Here is a 12,998-nt window from a genome sequence, read left to right as displayed (position 1 = left end):
TTTATTATTCTGAGTAACAGGTAAAACAGATGAAACAAACATTCAGAAACAGCAGAATCTGTGATATTATAAGTTACTGTACAGTAATGGAGAGGATGGGAAACACAAGGGCGGACAGAGACTGCAGGGAGCAGGAAGGAATGAGCAGGGCAGATGTGGGCACATACATGCAGCGCTCTCTGTCCGGGGAGAGAGGGGTTACAGCTATGGAGAGATTACCTCCACAGTCCTGTCCCCTGATGTAAGCCCCAGCCTGAAGTGGATCTGCTATGATTTGGAAGGTGAGGGAGACTTCCTGGGTCAGAGTACAGGGTTGTAAACCCCGCTGTGCAGACCATGCCCTTCCTCCACTTGCGCTCCCACCCAGTACAGGGAGCTCTTAAACCAAAGCAATGCTCTTAAACCAAGTCACAATTTTGAAAAACTGTGAGCTCTTAAACAAATGAATTTCACCGTGTATCATCCATATCCTCTGGCTGGAGGATATTCATTCAGACTGAAGCTAAAGCGAGTGGTATATAGCAGTGATTTTCAACCAGTGTGCCGCGACACATGGTCGGGTGTGCCGCGGGGAAAGTTCCCAAAACTATGGTTCCCCCTGTGAAACAGGAGAAAACAATGGGGGAGAGAAACATGGGGATGGGGGAGAGAAACAGCGGAGAGAAGCAGGGGGGAGAGAAACATGGGGATGGGGGAGAGAAACATGGGGATGGGGGAGAAACAGGGGAGAGAAGCAGGGGGGAGAGAAGTATGGTGGAGAGAAGCAGGGGGGAGAGAAGTATGGGGGAGAGAAGCAGGGGGGAGAGAAGTATGGTGGAGAGAAGCACAGGAGAGAAGCAGGGGGGAGAAGTATGGTGGAGATAAGCACAGGAGAGAAGCAGGGGGGAGAAGTATGGTGGAGAGAAGCACAGGAGAGAAGTAGGGGGGAGAAGTATGGTGGAGAGAAGCACAGGAGAGAAGCAGGGGGGAGAAGTATGGTGGAGAGAAGTACAGGAGAGAAGCAGGGGGGAGAAGTATGGTGGAGAGAAGTACAGGAGAGAAGCAGGGGGGAGAAGTATGGTGGAGAGAAGTACAGGAGAGAAGCAGGGGGGAGAAGTATGGTGGAGAGAAGTACAGGAGAGAAGCAGGGGGGAGAAGTATGGTGGAGAGAAGTACAGGAGAGAAGCACAGGGGGAGAAGAAAACAGGCCCAGGTTTCACACTGAGTGAGTATAAATACATTTAGAATCTATATTATTAACTATATGTATACTATGTACTGTTTTAGTGTCATTTTGTGCCATTTTGGTTGGTGGTGTGCCCCGGAATTTTTTAAGTATAAACAGTGTGCCGCGGCTCAAAAAAGGTTGAAAATCACTGGTATATAGAACTGCCAGAAGTCTCATAGACCTGCATTGCTTCAGCCTCTCACCTAGACTTCCAGGTCTTGAATGAGTTGATGCTGATGTTACACTGCTGCGCCATCTAGTGCTCACTGTTGAATTTGCAGGCGTACAAATTCTATGAACAGTTGCACCAAGTTCTTCTGCCCCCCCCTATGCCCCTTGCAACCCTTTCAACTGATTGACCGCTAGTAAGTTCTCCACATCCTACTACCTACCGTTACCTTTATCCACAGGACACACATAAGGGAAATCTGTGACAGAACAAAGAACCATTGGCTCCCTGTTCTGTCACCTAGTCTTGTAGGCCATCCTGCTGAGGGATTCTGTCTGCTGAATCAGAGCACCTACCCACTGGGAGTACATACCTATCTACTGGGGAAAGTACCTAATGAGGGAAACAACCTATGTACTGGGGGCACCTTACTAACCACAGGAGGTACATACCCATCTACTGGGAATCTACCTAACGAGGCAAACAACCTACCTACTAGGGGTACCTACCTACTGAGTGGGTAGTCACCTTGCTACCTCACTGTGCCCTATCTTGTTTAGCGTTGGTGCCCGCCTTAACCCCTATATGCAGTCCGGGGCTACAGCCATTAGCAGGCACGGTCCGATCGCCGTGCCCGCTAATTAGCCTTTTAAATGCAGCTGTCAAAGTTGAAAGCTGCATTTAAAATGCTTTTTTTCCCCTTTCCTGGTGTCTAGTGGGGGGATCGACCCCCTCCCCCCTGATCATGATCATGGAGGAGCCGTCCCCGCATCTCATACCGGGCCGGGGTCTGCATTCTATTGCTCTCGGCTGCAGCAGCCGGAAGCAATAGAACACTGATCTTATGGATCTGTGCAGTATATCTATACTATATCTATATATCTATACTGCATAGATCTCAATGAGAGATCAATGTGGCTATACTAGAAGTCCCCCAGGGGGAATAACCCTAACCCAGGGGGAATAACCCTAACCCCAGGGGGGATAGCCCTAACCCCAGGGGGAATAGCCCTAACCCCAGGGGGAATAACCCTAACCCCAGGGAGAATAACCCTAACCCCAGGGGGAATAGCCCTAACCCCAGGGGGGAATAACCCTAACCCCAGGGGGAATAACCCTAACCCCAGGGGGAATAACTCTAACCCCAGGGGGAATAACTCTAACCCCAAGGGGAATAACCCTAACCCCAGGGGGAATAGCCCTAACCCCAAGGGGAATAGCCCTAACCCCAGGGGGAATAACCCTAACCCCAGGGGGAATAACTCTAACCCCAGGGGGGCTTCTAGTGAGTGTGTAAAAAAAATGATTTTTTTTATTAATAAAAAATCCCCTCCCCTAATAAAAGTTTGAATCACCCCCCCCCCTTTCCCCATTTTATAAATAAAAATAAATAAATAAACATGTTTGGTATCGCTGCGTGTGTAATCGCCTGCACTATTAAATTATCACATTCCTGATCTCGCACGGTAAACAGCGTAAGCGCCAAAAATTTCTAAAGAGCAAAATTGCACATTTTTGGTCGCATCAAATCTAAAAAAATTGTAATAAAAAGCGATCAAAAAGTTGCATATAACCAAACAAGGTACCGATAGAAAGTAAACATCATGGCGCAAAAGATTACACCTAACACACCCCCATAGAACAAGTTACATATCGTCGTAATCGTACTAACTTGAGGAACATATATAAGAAGTCAGTTTTACCTCAGGGCGAATGGCGTAAAAACAAAAACATTGCAATTTCACCACACATAATTTTTTTCTGGTTTCATGGCATATTTCATTGCAATTTTCATTGCAAAGTACAATCAGTGGCGCAAAAATAGGGGCTCATCTGGGTCTCTAGGTGGAAAAATGCAAGTGCTATGGCCTTATATACTCAAGGAGGAAAAAAGAAAATCGCAAAAATGAAAATTGGCTGTGTCCCCTAAGGGTTAATGGGTCACACAGATGTATGGATGCAGGCGGCTGCTAAACTGTAAGCTGGGCGAGGGTGGGCTACCCACAGTGTGTACTGCTCACCTCTCTGCCAGGATGCTCCAGCTGCCATCTACAAGGGCCAGGCAGGGTCACAGTGCCATACAGAGCCCAGGGCTGCACCATCCATGAGGGGAAGGAAGAGCTTTTCCTCAGCCAGTGCTCCTCCCAGCCTGTAGGGGGCAGCAGTTTGAGTTCCCTGCACCTAAGTATGAAATTGGTAGCAGTAAAAGCAGCATCTCCTCTGCAGGCTGGGGGGTCAGCAGGGCAGCAGGTGAGGGTACTGTGATCTGGGTATGGATGGTTGGCATCAGCAGAGATAGGGCAGGAGTGCAGGGCAGCAGGTGAGGGTACTGTGATCTGGGTATGGATGGTTGGCATCAGCAGAGATGGGGCAGGAGTGCAGGGCAGCAGGTGAGGGTACTGTGATCTGGGTATGGATGGTTGGCATCAGCAGAGATGGGGCAGGAGTGCAGGGCAGCAGGTGAGGGTACTGTGATCTGTGTATGGATGGTTGGCATCAGCAGAGATGGGGCAGGAGTGCAGGGCAGCAGGTGAGGGTACTGTGATCTGGGTATGGATGGTTGGCATCAGCAGAGATGGGGCAGGAGTGCAGGGCAGCAGGTGAGGGTACTGTGATCTGGGTATGGATGGTTGGCATCAGCAGAGATGGGGCAGGAGTGCAGGGCAGCAGGTGAGGGTACTGTGATCTGGGTATGGATGGTTGGCATCAGCAGAGATGGGGCAGGAGTGCAGGGCAGCAGGTGAGGGTACTGTGATCTGGGTATGGATGGTTGGCATCAGCAGAGATGGGGCAGGAGTGCAGGGCAGCAGGTGAGGGTACTGTGATCTGGGTATGGATGGTTGGCATCAGCAGAGATGGGGCAGGAGTGCAGGGCAGCAGGTGAGGGTACTGTGATCTGGGTATGGATGGTTGGCATCAGCAGAGATGGGGCAGGAGTGCAGGGAAGAAGTTGAGGGTACTGTGATCTGGGTATGGATGGTTGGCATCAGCAGAGATGGGGCAGGAGTGCAGGGCAGCAGGTAAGGGTACTGTGATCTGGGTATGGATGGTTGGCATCAGCAGAGATGGGGCAGGAGTGCAGGGCAGCAGGTGAGGGTACTGTGATCTGGGTATGGATGGTTGGCATCAGCAGAGATGGGGCAGGAGTGCAGGGCAGCAGGTGAGGGTACTGTGATCTGGGTATGGATGGTTGGCATCAGCAGAGATGGGGCAGGAGTGCAGGGCAGCAGGTGAGGGTACTGTGATCTGGTTATGGATGGTTGGCATCAGCAGAGATGGGGCAGGAGTGCAGGGAAGAAGGTGAGGGTACTGTGATCTGGGTATGGATGGTTGGCATCAGCAGAGATGGGGCAGGAGTGCAGGGAAGAAGGTGAGGGTACTGTGATCTGGGTATGGATGGTTGGCATCAGCAGAGATGGGGCAGGAGTGCAGGGAAGAAGGTGAGGGTACTGTGATCTGGGTATGGATGGTTGGCATCAGCAGAGATGGGGCAGGAGTGCAGGGAAGAAGGTGAGGGTACTGTGATCTGGGTATGGATGGTTGGCATCAGCAGAGATGGGGCAGGAGTGCAGGGAAGAAGGTGAGGGTACTGTGATCTGGGTATGGATGGTTGGCATCAGCAGAGATGGGGCAGGAGTGCAGGGCAGCAGGTGAGGGTACTGTGATCTGGTTATGGATGGTTGGCATCAGCAGAGATAGGGCAGGAGTGCAGGGAAGAAGGTGAGGGTACTGTGATCTGGTTATGGATGGTTGGCATCAGCAGAGATAGGGCAGGAGTGCAGGGCAGCAGGTGAGGGTACTGTGATCTGGGTATGGATGGTTGGCATCAGCAGAGATAGGGCAGGAGTGCAGGGCAGCAGGTGAGGGTACTGTGATCTGGTTATGGATGGTTGGCATCAGCAGAGATAGGGCAGGAGTGCAGGGCAGCAGGTGAGGGTACTGTGATCTGGGTATGGCATAATAAAGATTATTATTTTAGAATTATTTAGGTAGATGAAAAAAGTGTATATTGAGACCTTACAGTCTCCCTTTTCTATCTGTAGCCAGGAAGACATGAAGGGGAAGTCAGGGCAGTGGAGAGCTCCATAGTGTCCAGTGGCCAGAAGCAGCCAGCCCCCTCACCGCTCTCCTAAAGGTGGTGTATACCCTGATACCGAAGCAGGCTGGTGAGTGTGTATATGTACTGTAAGACCTAGTCTACACCTGGAAATGTATATGTCTTTGCATATGGGTGTATCTGTGTGTATGTGCATATATCTGGGTATAATACACAGTATATATGTTTTCTATGTAAAATCCTGTAATTTTGTTACCTCTTAAAGGGGAACTATCAGCAGGTTAGATGAATCTCACCCGCTGGTAGCTCCCTAGTGGGCACAGGTTTCCGTCTCTTACCTGCATCCTCACCGCTGTTTCCGTGCTGTATATTCTGAAATACTCTGCCTGGTAAGCCCCCGTATTAACCGACCTGGCACACCCCCAGCTGGCGGGGGTGTAGCCAGCTAACAGCATGTCAATGGAGCTGAGTATAGAGGTAAGACACATACCTTCCTCCTTGGCGCCCCGTGCACTGGGGAACCATGAGCAGGTTAGATACGTCTAGTGCTTAGTTCCCCTTTAACAATTCATGATAGATCCATCACGACGAATGTTTGTTCTTGCATTGTGTTGCATATATCCATCATACTTATCTCACTAGTATTGCTTAGTGTGAGGCAACAGAAGAGATAGATGCCCCCTGGTATGATGGTATATGTACCCTGAGACAGTGTATACTGCTATTACAGTGGTACCTCCGTTCTCGGACTTAATTGGTTCCGGAAGGCAGTTTGAGAATCGAGTCTTTCCATAGGAAATATTGTAAATGTGTTTAATTGGTTCCAGCAGCCACCAATAACTACCTACAATACCTATATATTACATTGATAAGTGCCCAGTATAATCACTACAGTACAGGACAGAGCAGCACTATACTGTACAGGACATTATACACAAGAAACATTCAACAAAACCAGCAATTATAGTACAGCAGTGACTATGTATAGAGTCCCCCCCCATCCCAGCTCTCCAAGGGATGGGAGATGGAGGTGCACTGACTGTACTACTACTGTACTGTATATGTACTCCGGCAGTCTTATACAGTACAGGATGGGAGATGGTGGTGCACTGACTGTACTACTACTGTACTGTATTTGCACTCCAGCAGTCTTATACAGTACAGGATGGGAGATGGTGGTGCACTGCCTGTACTACTACTGTACTGTATATACACTCCAGCAATCTTATACAGCACTGTACAGGATGGGAGATGGTGGTGCACTGACTGTACTACTACTGTACTGTATATGCACTCCAGCAGTCTTATACAGTACTGTACAGGATGGGAGATGGTGGTGCACTGCCTGTACTACTACTGTACTGTATATGCACTCCGGCAGTCTTATACAGTACTGTACAGGATGGCAGATTGTGGTGCACTGACTGTACTACTACTGTACTGTATATGCACTCCGGCAGTCTTATACAGTACTGTACAGGATGGGAGATGGTGGTGCACTGACTGTACTACTACTGTACTGTATATGCACTCCAGCAGTCTTATACAGTACTGTACAGGATGGGAGATGGTGGTGCACTGACTGTACTACTACTGTACTGTATATGCACTCCAGCAGTCTTATACAGTACTGTACAGGATGGGAGATGGTGGTGCACTGCCTGTACTACTACTGTACTGTATATGCACTCCAGCAGTCTTATACAGTACAGGATGGGAGATGGTGGTGCACTGCCTGTACTACTACTGTACTGTATATGCACTCCAGCAGTCTTATACAGTACAGGATGGGAGATGGTGGTGCACTGCCTGTACTACTACTGTACTGTATATGCACTCCAGCAGTCCCATACAGTACAGGATGTGAGATGGTGGTGCACTGCCTGTACTACTACTGTACTGTATATACACTCCAGCAATCTTATACAGCACTGTACAGGATGGGAGATGGTGGTGCACTGACTGTACTACTACTGTACTGTACATGCACTCCAGCAGTCTTATACAGTACAGGATGGGAGATGGTGGTGCACTGACTGTACTACTACTGTACTGTATATGCACTCCAGCAGTCTTATACAGTACTGTACAGGATGGGAGATGGTGGTGCACTGCCTGTACTACTACTGTACTGTATATGTACTTCAGCAGTCTTATACAGTACAGGATGGGAGATGGTGGTGCACTGACTGTACTACTACTGTACTGTATATGCACTCCAGCAGTCTTATACAGTACTGTACAGGATGGGAGATGGTGGTGCACTGCCTGTACTACTACTGTACTGTACATGCACTCCAGCAGTCTTATACAGTACAGGATGGGAGATGGTGGTGCACTGACTGTACTACTACTGTACTGTATATGCACTCCAGCAGTCTTATACAGTACAGGATGGGAGATGGTGGTGCACTGACTGTACTACTACTGTACTGTATATGCACTCCAGCAGTCTTATACAGTACAGGATGGGAGATGGTGGTGCACTGCCTGTACTACTACTGTACTGTATATGCTCTCCAGCAGTCTTATACAGTACAGGATGGGAGATGGTGGTGCACTGACTGTACTACTACTGTACTGTTTATGCACTCCAGCAGTCTTATACAGTACAGTACAGGATGGGAGATGGTGCACTGCCTGTACTACTACTGTACTGTATATGCACTCCAGCAGTCTTATACAGTACAGGATGGGAGATGGCGGTGCACTGCCTGTACTACTACTTACTGTATATGCCTCCAGCAGTCTTATATAGTACAGGATGGGAGATGGTGGTGCACTGACTGTACTACTGTACTGTATATGCACTCCAGCAATCTTATACAGTACAGGATGGGAGATGGAGGTGCACTGACTGTACTACTACTGTACTGTATATGCACTCCAGCAGTCTTATACAGTACTGTACAGGATGGGAGATGGTGGTGCACTGACTGTACTACTACTGTGCTGTATATGCACTCCAGCAGTCTTATACAGTACTGTACAGGATGGGAGGTGGTGGTGCACTGACTGTACTACTACTGTGCTGTATATGCGCTCCAGCAGTCTTATACAGTACTGTACAGGATGGGAGATGGTGGTGCACTGACTGTACTACTACTGTACTGTATATGCACTCCAGCAGTCTTATACAGTACTGTACAGGATGGGAGATGGTGGTGCACTGACTGTACTACTACTGTACTGTATATGCACTCCAGCAGTCTTATACAGTACTCTATGTAAATCCTCACCAGTGCCCATGAGACAATAGCTACACCCCTGTACCTATCTACTGGGGCATCCACCTACCAACAGGAGGTACATACCTATCTACTGGGGCATCCACCTACCCACAGGGGGTACATACCTCTCTACTGGGACATCCACCTACCCACAAGGGTTACATACCTATCTACTGGGGCATCCACCTACCCACAGGGGGTAGATACCTATCTACTGGGGCACCCACCTACCCACAGGGGGTACATACCTCTCTACTGGGACATCCACCTACCCACAAGGGTTACATACCTATCTACTGGGGCATCCACCTACCCACAGGGGGTACATACCTATCTACTGGGGCACCCACCTACCCACAAGGGGTACATACTTATCTACTGGGGCATCCACCTACCCACAGGGGGTACATACCTATCTACTGGGGCATCCACCTAACCACAGGGGGTACATACCTATCTACTGAGGCATCCACCTACCCACAAGGGTTACATACCTATCTACTGGGGCATCCACCTACCCACAGGGGGTACATACCTATCTACTGGGGCATCCACCTACCCACAGGGAGTACATACCTATCTACTGGGGCATCCACCTACCCACAGGGGGTACATACCTATCTATTGGGACATCCACCTACCCACAGGGAGTACATACCTATCTACTGGGGCATCCACCTACCCACAGGGGGTACATACCTATCTATTGGGGCATCCACCTACCCACAGGGGGTACATATCTATCTACTGGAGCATCCACCTACCCACAGGGGGTACATACCTATCTACTGGGGCACCCACCTAACCACAGGGGGTACATACCTATCTACTGGGGCATCCACCTACCCACAAGGGTTACATACCTATCTACTGGGGCATCCACCTACCCACAGGGGGTACATACCTATCTACTGGGGCACCCACCTACCCACAAGGGGTACATACCTATCTACTGGGGCATCCACCTACCCACAGGGGGTACATACCTATCTACTGGGGCATCCACCTACCCACAGGGAGTACATACCTATCTACTGGGGCATCCACCTACCCACAGGGGGTACATACCTATCTATTGGGGCATCCACCTACCCACAGGGGGTACATATCTATCTACTGGGGCATCCACCTACCCACAGGGGGTACATACCTATCTACTGGGACATCCACCTACCCACAGGGGGTACATATCTATCTACTGGGGGCACCTAACTACCCACAGGGGGTACATACCTATCTACTGGGGCATCCACCTACCCACAGGGGGTACATACCTCTCTACTGGGACATCCACCTACCCACAGGGGGTACATATCTATCTACTGGGGGCACCTAACTACCCACAGGGGGTACATACCTATCTACTGGGGCATCCACCTACCCACAGGGGGTACATACCTATCTACTGGGGCATCCACCTACCCACAGGGGGTACATACCTATCTACTGGGGCATCCACCTACCCACAGGGGGTACATACCTATCTACTGGGGCACCTACCTAATGAGGGAAACAACCTATCTACCAGGGGCACCTAACTACCCACTGGGGGACCATTCTACCTACCTGTAGGCTTACTTGCTAGGGCAACCTACTTGTTTAAAGGAGCACCTACTTACCTAATGGGAGGCCTGACTACCTGCTGGGGGATCATAGCTACCTACTGGGGAGACTTACCTAATGGGACATACTGCCTAGCTACTGAGGGACCTACCTACCTAATGGTGGAAACTACCTGGCTACATATCTAATAGGGGGATCTACCTAGGTGACTGTATAGATATAATATTGGTCTGTGTATAGTATGACTTATTGGGTAACAGTCTGGTGGTATTATCCAGCCACTTAACCCTTTATCTCCCAGACATTAGGCAGCCATGTCACGTACCATTGGGCAGCTGCCCGCTGTAAATTCTAGCAGAGAACATTAAGGCGCACTCAGCAGCTCCAGCGGGAAGTGGATTAGGTGACTGATCCCTCGCCTCTTAATCACAGGTAGCGGTATATAATTCACTGAATGCCAGAGGAACATCTGCAGAGCACAGGGTGCTCAGTACCCCCCCCCCCCCCCCCCTCCCGGGAAGCCCCTTATCTTCAGTTCAGTATACAGAAACAGTATATTACATATTCTTTTTTTCTAATCTGTTTTTCTTTTTCATTTTTTAAAATCTATTTTGCATAGAAGATTATGGGGGCGGCCATCTTGTTTGAGCCGCAATCTGCTTTGTTAGCAGCAGTTCAGAAATTTGCTTTATTGCAGCCACAAGGACCACGGGAACCTGTATTCTGAATGACTGATTTTTGTGGGAAAGTGTTGTGAGTATGCTCTGTGACCTGTGCAAAGGTCAGAGGGGAGGAGGGGAGCGGTCGCTATCACATATTGTGTTTCCATAAAGCATACATCCAGAGTGCCCCAATAAGAGTGACATCCAGAGTGCCCCCATAAGAGTGACATCCAGAGAGCCCCCGTAAGAGTGACATCCAGAGTGCCCCATAAGAGTGACATCCAGAGTGCCCCAATAAGAGTGACATCCAGAGTGCCCCCATAAGAGTGACATCCAGAGAGCCCCCATAAGAGTGACATCCAGAGTGCCCCCATAAGAGTGATATCCAGAGTGCCCCCATAAGAGTGACATCCAGAGTGCCCCCATAAGAGTGATATCCAGAGTGCCCCCATAAGAGTGACATCCAGAGTGCCCCCATAAGAGTGACATCCAGAGTGCCCCCATAAGAGTGATATCCAGAGTGCCCCCATAAGAGTGACATCCAGAGTGTCCCCATAAGAGAGACATCCAGAGTGCCCCCATAAGAGAGACATCCAGAGTGCCCCCATAAGAGAGACATCCAGAGTGCCCCCATAAGAGTGACATCCAGAGTGCCCCCATAAGAGTGACATCCAGAGTGCCCCCATAAGAGTGACATCCAGAGTGCCTCCACAAGAGTGACATCCAGAGTGCCCCCATAAGAGTGACACCCAGAGTGCCCCCATAAGAGTGACATCCAGAGTGCCCCCATAAGAGAGATATCCAGAGTGCCCCCATAAGAGTGACATCCAGAGTGCCTCCATAAGAGTGACATCCAGAGTGCCCCCATAAGAGTGACATCCAGAGTGCCCTCATAAGAGAGATATCCAGAGTGCCCCCATAAGAGTGACATCCAGAGTGCCCCCATAAGAGTGACATCCAGAGTGCCCCCATAAGAGTGACATCCAGAGTGCCCTCATAAGAGAGATATCCAGAGTGCCCCCATAAGAGTGACATCCAGAGTGCCCCCATAAGAGTGACATCCAGAGTGCCCCCATAAGAGAGATATCCAGAGTGCCCCCATAAGAGTGACATCCAGAGTGCCTCCATAAGAGTGACATCCAGAGTGTCCCCATAGAAGAAACATCCAGAGTGCCCCCATAAGAGTGACATCCAGAGTGTCCCCATAGAAGAAACATCCAGAGTGCCCCCATAAGAGTGACATCCAGAGTTCCGAGTGCCCCCATAAGAGAGATATCCAGAGTGCCCCTATAGGAGAGACATCCAGAGTGCCCTCATAAAAGTGACATTGACAATGAATGGTGAGTGACACATTTCTATTCCGCTCTCGCTGTACTTGTTGTCACTTTATTATATCAGGACACTTGGCCCCATCCCCCCCTCTTGGATATTACACTGACCCTATTCTGTGAATAGAGAATATAAGTGTCACTAGTGAGAAAACTGTGACATTAACGACCATATTCTGGATTAGTACACAAGAGGGCGCTGTTCATCTATTCCTGGGGCTACAGTTACAGCTATGAAATGTGAGCTAGAAATCTTCTAGAAGCTTGTTCCATGAAGTAAGTTAGGATCTATCAACAGCTCATAACCTGCCCGATTTATTACCATGGAAAAAAGACGACATGACAGACCGGCTAATGTGTCAGGAGCCAGAACATGGAAATCAGTGCTGCAACACCGAGATAAATACTATTATAGAAGTTATATTCCAATATATAGGGGCAGTATAATAGTAGTTATATTCTTGTATATAGGAGCAGTATTATAGTAGTTATATTCCTGTATATAAGAGCAGTTTTATAGTAGTTATATTCTTGTATATAGGAGCAGTATTATAGTAGTTATATTCCTGTATATAGGGGGCAGTATTATAGTAGTTATATTCTTGTATATAGGGGCAGTATTATAGTAGTTATATTCTTGTATATAGGAGCAGTATTATAGTAGTTATATTCTTGTATATAGGGGGCAGTATTATAGTAGTTATATTTCTGTATATAGGAGCAGTATTATAGTAGTTATATTCTTCTAGATAGGAGCAGTATTATAGTAGTTATATTCCTGT

This window comes from Dendropsophus ebraccatus, chromosome 9 (assembly GCF_027789765.1).
Source record: "Dendropsophus ebraccatus isolate aDenEbr1 chromosome 9, aDenEbr1.pat, whole genome shotgun sequence".
NCBI lineage: Eukaryota > Metazoa > Chordata > Amphibia > Anura > Hylidae > Dendropsophus > Dendropsophus ebraccatus.
This window is presented reverse-complemented; position numbering follows the sequence as displayed.